The sequence below is a fragment of the Engraulis encrasicolus genome, chromosome 19 (genome assembly GCF_034702125.1).
Source record: "Engraulis encrasicolus isolate BLACKSEA-1 chromosome 19, IST_EnEncr_1.0, whole genome shotgun sequence".
NCBI classification, from domain to species: Eukaryota; Metazoa; Chordata; class Actinopteri; order Clupeiformes; family Engraulidae; genus Engraulis; species Engraulis encrasicolus.
This window is the reverse complement of record NC_085875.1, coordinates 19,838,464-19,848,814: the sequence shown is the minus strand read 5'-3', so window position 1 is coordinate 19,848,814 and position 10,351 is coordinate 19,838,464.

The window sequence follows — 10,351 nt, the reverse complement described above, 5'->3', positions numbered from 1 at the left end:
AGTGGAGGGAGGTGGATAGAGGAGGAGGAGGAGGGGGGGGATAAGAGAGAAAGTAGAGGAGGAGAGGAACAGAGTGAAAGTTGAGGTAGAGGAGGAGAGGACGTGAAAGACAGTAAAGGGAGGTGAAGAGAGGAGGAGAAGAAGGAGAGGCAGAGAGAGAGAAAGTAGAGGGAGGTGGATAGAGGAGGAGGAGAAGGAGAGGCAGAGAGAAAGTAGTGGGAGATGGATAGAGGAGGAGAAGAAGGAGAGGTCAGGAAGAGAGAAAGTAGAGGGAGATGGATAGAGGAGGAGAAGAAGGAGAGGTCAGGAAGAGAGAGAGGGAGGTGGATAGAGGAGGAGAAGAAGGAGAGGTCAGGAAGAGAGAAAGTAGTGGGAGGTGGATAGAGGAGGAGGAGAGGCAGAGAGAAAATGCACATGTATGTGTTTTCTCTCTCCATCGGCCCCTATGCTCCACCCTGGGCAGGCTGGCAGGCAGGCAGGCAGGCAGGCAGGCAGGCTCCTCAGCACCTCAGCATAGTCAGATGAGACACTTCTGCAGCACACACACATGCCGACTGAATCTTAACAGCGGCAATTCCCCACAGGCCGACCTCCTCCCAGCCTCCTGCTTTTATACCTTACCTCTCTCTCTCTCTCTCTCTCTCTCTCTCTCTCGCTCTCTCTCTCTCTCTCTCTCTCTCTCTCTGTCTCTCTCTCTCTCTCTCTCTCTCAACTTCACACTCATTTTCTTCCGCATTTCCATCCTTTCAACCCTCTCCTCGCTCAACACACACACACACACACACACACACACACACACACACACACACACACACACACACACACACACACACACACACACACACACACACACACACACACACACACACACACACAACCCTTTCCCTGCTCAACACACACACACACACACACACACGCACATACACACACACACACACACACACACACACACACACACATACGCACGCACGCACACACGCACACACACACACACACACACACACTCACACTCCTACACACGCAAACTCACGCAAGTGGAGGGGTTTGGAGGAAATAGGAAAAAAGAAGAGAGAGAGAATAGAGAATAAAGAAAAAAGAAAGAATTGCTTTGTGGAGTGGCCCTATATATTGATTCCTCGTCCCAATCTGCCTCAGCAAAAAGTCCTGTTGTTTGGTGGCCACTCGTCTCATCACAGCTCGTTGTGAGGCCAACCACCCAGGCCTGAATATGCAATCAGGGATAGCAAGAAAAAGCTTGCAGGGATGGACTGGAGAGTACCTACTGTATGTTCCCATAGCTCGATGCTCCCACAATATAACATATATAACAAAACAAAAAATCCCTAACCCTAATAAGAACAATGCTTAACTCCTTAGCGCAGAGCCTATGTTATAACCTTACTGTCACAAAATGATGCAGTTGAGTATTTTCAACAAATAGTGAATAGCCCCGCCGCCGGCGACCCCATCTGCAGTAAGAGGCTACCAAAAAAAATGACAATGAAATTGAAATCTTGAGAGAGCATTGGACTGTGGGAACATACACAGTAAATTTTACAGTGTTAAAATAACACTTAAAGAGTTAAAATCAACACTGTTCTAGTGTCTATTTGGTCCTGCTCCAGATCAGTGTTAAACACTGGTGTTAGATTTGTAGTGTTAAGCTAACACTATAAAGAGTAAAGCAGTTTCGGGGAGCATACAATGGCGCAGACAAACTCCATCACCTCGAGGAGGCGGGGGCTCTCTGGAGTACTTCTAACTCCACACAATTCAACAACTTCATTTGTCACTGACACTGGAGAGCATCTCACTCCATTTGGTGTTGGAATTACTCCAATAGTGTTAATAAGCCTTAACACTGCAAAATTAACACTGGCAAATGTACTGTGTAGGGCTGACAGATGACGGATAGCACTGATAGATAGGAGAAGCTTGTTGATATGATATGATACGATACCATGCCATACGATGCGATGCGATGCGATGCGATGCGATACGATACGATATGATAATACTCTGTCAATTTACACTGAAATTAATTTTGTAAGACTAGTGTAGGACAGGACATACACGTAACACATTACAAGACTATTTGCACAACTGACAAGAACAGAGGACACAGGCCTACTGTATATACAGACATACATAACATGCATACATACATACAACCCACATAGCTTGAAGATATTACCAACGTGGAGTGACAACATTATGAAGTCTTACGACTAATTCAGCAAACGAATTGATTGATGTATGAGGGCATGTTTTAAGTCTGTTGCGTTTGAAGCGGGGAACTCTGAAATATCTACTTGGGGGTAATGGCTGGTATTCTTGGTAAAGAGTGTGTGTGATGTCGGTAGAGATGGATGTGGCCAGTCGGAGCATACTTTTGTTATGAGCTTCCTGGAATAGGTGATCTATGTAGTATTCAGATGGCGGGGAAGAAGAATTGGTAGCACAGTGCCCATAGTCTGGTCTTTCATGGGCCTTGCTGCCGGCTAGGCAATATATCCACAGATGAAGGCAAATGAGGATTGGGACATGCAGTGCAGCACGCACTGTTACAAAGATTGAAATACATTCATTAATTTTCCTCCTTTTCTCTTCTCTCTTCTCCCATTCCTTTTTTTTTGCCAATATAAGCCTTTTAACACCACGCATCCCTGAAATTTACATTTAAATTAAATTGACTAAGGGCCAGATGGGACTTCCCTGTCCTCCCCCCCCACCTCCCACACACACACACACACACACACACACACACACACACACACACACACACACACACACACACACACACACACTCACCCCACAACCCATTGCAACTCCGACCACCCTGACCAGCCCTCCGCCCATCTCCTCCACAGCCCCACCCCACTCATATTTCTTCCCCAATTCCCACGACGGCAGCATCCTCCACAGACACGCTCACACCCCCGTACTCACGCCCTCACGCCCACATGACAGTCTAAGGGTCCTTCTTTATTTACACATCTTCTTTATTGAAAGCTTTGTACATGAAAACACTGCCTTTGAATAAAATAAATAAAGAAATAAACAAATTATTTACAGATCTTCTGATCCTTCCACAACTGTCCACCAGGGCCGTGTGTGTGTGTGTGTGTGTGTGTGTGTGTGTGTGTGTGTGTGTGTGTGTGTGTGTGTGTGTGTGTGTGTGTGTGTGTGTGTGTGTGTGTGTGTGTGTGTGTGTGTGTGTGTGTGTGTGCGTGCGTGTATGTGTGTGTGTGCGTGCGTGCGTGCGTGCGTGCGTGTGTGTGTGTGCCTGCGTGTGTGTGTGTTTGTGTGTGTGTGGGCAAGCATGTGCGTGCTGCTTAGGGGTAGTTGAAAAGATAGATGGAGAGAGAGAGAGATAGATAGAGAGAGAGAGAGAGAGAGAGAGAGAGAGAGAGAGAGAGAGAGAGAGAGAGATGAGGTCGACACTCCTCTTCTCCCATGTTATAAATACTCCTGTTATAGGCGTTGTAAATAAAGGAGACCGACTGTCTCTCAGCACTTTAGTAAGGAGCCCTGGAGGCGGGCTGCCCTGCTCAGCTTACAGTAGCTGGGCCAAGCCACTGCTGGATTGGCCGTAGTGCATACAGGGCATTTGCCTGGTGGCCTGTTGATGATTTTGGGCCAGTACTCCTACTAGTAGTGGTCAGTTACTGCAAGCTTCTCCAAAACAGTCCAGCATTTTGGCTGTTCCAATGAGCCCAATTAGTTCAGGAATGCTGTGGGGTGGTTACACAATATAATAACGACCCATCAAACCACCCTTGCACAGTATTTCAGGATTCAGACAGTGGCGTTACGTCCATTCATACAAATTTAAGTTGCAGCGATCTGGTCTCGGTTGGAAAGGCACACCCTGATTTCTTATCCCAGTCCAGCCTTTAGCTGAGCTGAATCAAGATGGATAAACGCAGAACAATGCAGGCCTCATGGTACCTCATCGCTCAAGCTGACAACACACATCCTTCTCACATAGTCGTTAAAAAATGCTAGGCCTATTTTTTTTTTCGTTTAAAAAAAAGTTTTTGGCTTTTCAGGCCTCCATCATGACAGGATGTAAAAGCCCACCTAGAAAACTCTAACTCCCATTGTCATTGTGACACAGCACTCCACAGCACACAAGGGCAAATTGCATTTATGCCTCACCCATGCAAGGGGGTAAGCCCCAATTGTGCCCAAGGGAGCAGTGCGGCGGGACGGTACCATGCTAAGGGTACCTCAGTCATGGAGGAGGATGGGGGAAAGCACTGGTTAAGTACTCCCCACCAACCTGGCGAGTTGGGAGTCGAACCGGCAAACTTTGGGCTACAAGTCTGACATCCTAACCTAATTACCCATGACTGCCCTAAGTGAATATATGATAGGAAAGTAGTGGGGAGGGAGAGATAGGCAGGGAATGCGAACGTGGGTCCTCAAGTGTATGGCACCTGTGCTGTACACATTGCTCCACAGCAGCCCATGTTTGTTGCAGCCTAATGGCACGAATAGACCAGATGCGACTTGAGCGACACCAGTGACAGAAATAATTGAAGAGCTCTTTTCCAAAATGAGATATATCCATTTTATAGAATGTTGGGAAATTGACATTTTTGTATTGGGCATTCCATTGAATTGCATTGCAAAATGCATTTTATAGTGGTTTAAAAAGTATGTTCTCAAAAACATTTGAATGGCAAGAATTCACACATAGATGATAGGACTTCTTAACAGTCAATTCCAATATTAAAATACAAAATGTCGAAAATGGTGTATATAGCGTTTTGGAAAAGAGCTCTTCAATTGACTTTGTATTGAGTCACTGGTGACAGAATAGACAAAAGCGATTTGGGCCACTGGAGGCGATTTGAGCGACTTGAGCGACAGTTTGGAGTTGGACTTCAGCGAATATTATGCAAAAGAGTTATGATGTGGTTCGTCAAGGCCTAGTATTGCAGAAACCCATACACATATGTCTTGACTGATATCACTCATCAAGTGTGAATGCATGCTTCAGAGTGCACTTGGAGAGGGAAAATGAAGGGAGAACGTGAAACAGAGCTGTTCTGAAACATCTACAGACAGTTGTTTTTTCCTTTTTAAAAATATTTTTCAGGGCTTTGTTGCCTTTATTTTTTTGACGGGACAGTGGAGGAAAGACAGGAAATGAGTGGTGAGAGAGAGACAAGGAAGGATCGACAAATGACCCAGGCCTGAATTGAACCAGAGTTACCGGCATAGTAACCCAGTGCCCTACCGATAGACCACAGCAGGGCCATCTGATTACATAATGCACAGGCTGACAGTTATATTAGAGTGATAAGTCCATACATTTAAAATCCTTTTTTTCCCTTTTTTTCTTTATTCCATGGCAGGAAAGGATGACGTTTACACTGTTGTCAAGACAGAAGACAACAGTCGAAACGTCATCCTATCTTGCCATGGAATAAAGAAACAAAGAAAAAAGGATTTTAACTCCTTAGCACAGAGCCCATGTTATAACCTTACTGTCGCCAAAAATTGTAATGGCTATGTCTTAATCTGTTACTTAGGACTCTCAGTAATGTCATAGCAATGATGTTATAATGTAGTTGAGTATTTACAGTAAATAATGAATAGGCCCGCGGACGACCCCATCTGCAGTAAGAAGCTATTGTGCGGACTCCTCACTCTAAAAGTAGGTCTATATCAGCCTCACAGATGAATTAACATGATAGTTTATAGAATACAATGGCAGACCTTGAATGATCCTTCACTATAGTTTCATAGTGAATGATTTTCATTCTCCTCATGTTCGCCTGGCCTCATCCACACCCCTGTCCTCTCAAAACAGCTATGATCCCCCAATCACTCATATGTCCAACAAGGTGATGACACTCCACACACGGACATCATTCATATTCTACAGTAGAACACTTGCAGCCTTTGGAGCACTAAGGTCAGACGTGGCCATGCATACGACTGTACCATTTTTTTTCTGACCGGCGACCTGCAGGGTCACCTCCAACGCACCTGCCAAGAGATGTGTTCAAAACAAGGTCAATGTCAGATCCGAAATGAACACCTTCCCAATGTGGTAAAACAATACTTAGGCTACATAGCCTAGTCCATAGCCAAAACACATTGTCAACTTACAGTGACGAAGAAGAGTTTTCTTTCTCTGCAATTTATGTTTTTTTTCCTATTTAGTGCTGTATTCAGGAATGGGGAACATGCCCATTTTCAAGGGCAAACTGCAGAGTTGACAGTTTTGGATGATGTGGCTGAGCCATTCACACCTTCCTAGCTGTCAAATGAGCTCACATGGTTATCTGGCATGTTTTGATCTCAGCAGCTTGTTGACACATGCTCAGCCAGTATTTCATTTTGTATTCTTTCCCCTTTAACTTTGACCTTTCACATATTACAACTTGTGTTGTTTGGCCAGCATTCAAAGCATGTTTAAATTGTCAACTGATACGAGTCGTTTTCTCATTTTCACCAATACATACTGTAAATATTTTTATGTGTATCGTATATACAGTACAGGCCAAAAGTATGGACTCACCATCTCATTTATGCATTCTCTTTATTTTCGTGGATTTTCATTGTGTATTTTCATGCAGGCCATCAAAACTGTGCATGAACACATGGAGAATTACGTACTTACCAAAAAATATCATTCTAGCTGTTGTCCAACAGCAATGGCAGCTGTCTATCCACCTGACGTCGACAGGGCACAACTGATGGCCCCACACATTTCAATAAGCTTATTTTTGTCTATTTTCAAATAAAAATGCCCAGACAGTCATGTCAATCCTAATTGAACATTAAAGTCCTCCAATAAGTCACTAGAATTGTAGAACTGGAATTTTGAGACCTAAAACCTAGTTTTAAACACTACAAGCATTTTACAGACATTTTTCTTGATATGATATTGAGTCACAGCCAGTTACTTGGAGAGGTCAAACCTGTGTTGGAGGGAATCTGTGGCAGGGTTTTTCACTTTTACTTTCACTTTTTGTGTCACTGTTTCACCTAGATAACCAGCTATGCTGACCAAGTGACCTATTATCAGATCAAGAAAATCTGTCTTGTATTGCTTGTATAAATTAAAATGGACTGGAACGACTGGGTATTTTTACTTGAAAATAGACAGAAAAATAAGCTTGTTGAAACATGTGGGGCTCTCAGTTTTGCTGTGTTGACATCACTGTTTGGCATTTTTTGATATTTTTTAAGTAATTGTTTTTATTTTTTATATATTTTCATTTTTTTCTGAAGCAAAAAATGATACATGTCTTCATGCGCAGAAATAATACCCTCTCTGAAAATGTATTATGTTATTTAAAAAGCCACAAAAATAAAGAGAATTAATTAAATGAGAAGGTGTCCATACTTTTGGCCTGTACTGTAAGCCTACTGTCTTTACATTTATTTCCATTTTTTAATTCAGATGCAAATATTTGAATTTCTTTTCTTTTGTAATATTGGCTGAATGGCCTAGCCGTGGCTCTAACAGCTGCTGGACTGCTGCGCGGGCGACCCGGGTTCGATTCCCGGCCCGAGTCTCTCCTCCACTGTCCTATCTGAAAAATAATAACCCCCCCCCCCCTTTTTTTAAAGATACAGTTTGATCATTGATCATTCTTTGTAGTATGTCTGAGTCCAATTGCAGCCTTGTGGTTCCGTTCATCAGCATGGGCCGATTGAAACAGAACCGGGCATAGCGGCCCTTGGCCACCCGCCAAAATGGAAACTCCCATTCCACCCATCCACCCACACAGCTCATACCAGAGTAAGTGCACGATAGACAGTGGTCATAGGTTATATACTGTAGGCTCCGCTAACATAACAGGGGCCTCCTTTCAGCATAATCCTCTATAAAGCTTTCACTATTAATCCAGAGCGTGGTTCTTTCTGCCACCGCCACCGCACGAGGAGTAATAGTGATCAATCATGACTAAGGAGAGGGGGGTGGTGGTGATGGGGGGATTGCATATGCTGGTGGCCCACCTGCCTTAAGAGATGGATGGCTGCACTGTATTGAATGTAACGGATGTCTGAATAGAGGGGCCCCTGATGGATACAAATGATGCCTGGAGTAATTGCCATCAAAAGTGGCAGCTCTCTTCAAGAAAATAAATTAATTAGGCTTGTCATTGAATTAGAAGAAGAAGAAGAAGAAGAAGAAGAAGAAGAAGAAGAAGAAGAAGAAGAAGAAGAAGAAGAAGAAGAAGAAAGAGAGAAAAACATTAGTAAATCCCCTGGCTAATTATCTTACCTGATATCAAATGCCAAGCTTGCTGTAACATTTTCCCAGACTCACGTTTGTGCCAAATGGTTTATTTTTTAGGCTGAATCAATATATAGCCGGATGGTAACTCACACAAATATGGCTCAGTTACTGTTGCCATGTTGATTTTAAAAAATCCTCACAATTCACCTTTAATAGGCCACCGCATGGACTGGATGATAGCCCAAAAATCTGTATGGGACACTCACCATTTATCCATAGGCCTACAATGAGAATTATGAAAATGTTTCAGACTTCCTCCTTCCATTACGGGTGTACATCCTTTTTGAAGATTCCTCACAGTGTGGGAGGCATGAAATTCACACTCAGCCTTAGCAAATTAACAGAGGCCAAGTGCGCCATCTTGTGTTTCACGTTTGACACCACACACTGCCAACGTAGAATAAAAGTGCTGGGAAGAGTGACAGAGGTCCGGTACAATTTACCAACTCGACACTCGAGTTAGGCAATCAATAATAGTGTGTCTCGTGAGTCTTTTTTGCCGTGTACCCATACAGGGGTATAGATCACACAATTTGGTATCACATATTTTCCAGCACGGCATGGAAGAGGAATTTCCTTTAGCAGCCGCTAGGTGGCAAACATACAGCAGCATCACCTCTGAGCATCACTTTCTTTTTGAAACAGCAGCAAGCAGGTGAGCAAGGCTGTGAGAAAGTGAGTTTTGACCGTGGTCTCAAAGAAAATAATGTACCCTGTCCACAAGAGTCAGCAGGCGAGGAATTTATATTATTTCCTCCTCGGGGCTGTGATATGTCTTGTGATTAATTTCACTTTAATTAGGCCTACACTATCCCTTTTTTGTGTGTGGGAAGGCAGTGCCTAGCTCCAGGCTTATAAATGCCCTATTTAAAATCGCTGAGGCAACACTCTCGGATATAAAACACGGGGAACAACTGTATTTTATGAAAACAGCGTAATGACAACACGAGGCTGGATGAGGCGCCGTCTGTAAAGTGTGAGAGTTTTTTTGGTGGGGGGCCTCATTACAAAGCCATTACCCCTATAATTGGCCATTAAATGGGCGCGTGCTATTACCCTTTGTAATCGAACACTCGACAGCTCTTTTGCCACGTCCGCGGCCCTCAAAAACAACTGCAGAACAACACAGCACTTTGATAGTCTGAAGTAAACTTTCAACACCCTCTTTACCTCTCTAGCTCTATCTGCCGTAGGCTGTTTTCTTTAGGGTTCACATGAATGTGGAGCTAATACTTGGATATTTGTGTAACCTATTCCAGCCCACTACAATTTCGGGATCATGTGTTAAAGGTGCTGACTGTGTAGGATGTGGCTAGAGTAGGTATTGCAACTATTGCAACAATTTGGTGTTTTTATGAATATTGACTATATAATAAACTAAGATTTAGTATGACCGAAGTACAGTAAGTTTTATGTTACCCTTGGTCACTGTTCATAACTTTCATAACTTAATTTGTGACTGCCTTATTTTGGTTAGGCCTACCCATTCTTGTTCCCTGCAAGTTGGGCCCAGCAAGAGCGTTGACTCAGTGCAGCTTGACCATGCAAAAGACCTTCATCATCAATATTGATATCTCAAACAGAGTAGCTCTAGAATGCCCTGAATACAGTTGCGCTGAGATATAGAACCTTTACATCACATCCCTCGCTGAAGTTGTCTCTGAGCATGCCCGTAACGTGACACAGAGGTCTTGCAAACAGTCTTGCAAATGGCATAGGCTACTGCTGCTACCCCACAAGCTTGCCTGCCCCTCAAGGTTGTGTGAGCCTGTCCGTTTATTCCCCATGGACCAAAATACCTGCATGTACTACCATAATCACCTCAAGGCTGCTGAACAGTCTACAGGGAAGTCTAAAGTAGGGGTGGGTATTGGCAAAGGAGTTCACGATTTGATGCACATCACGATACACAATGCGATACTATCACGATGCATTGCGATACATGTATTATTGCGATGCGTTCCAATATTATTTACTTAATTAATTTTCTTTTTTCACCTTTGCCATCATGACAATAAAATGTAAATAAAAGCTATGGTAGTTTATACGTAGAAGAGGTTGCAAAAGGCTAATAATAAAGTT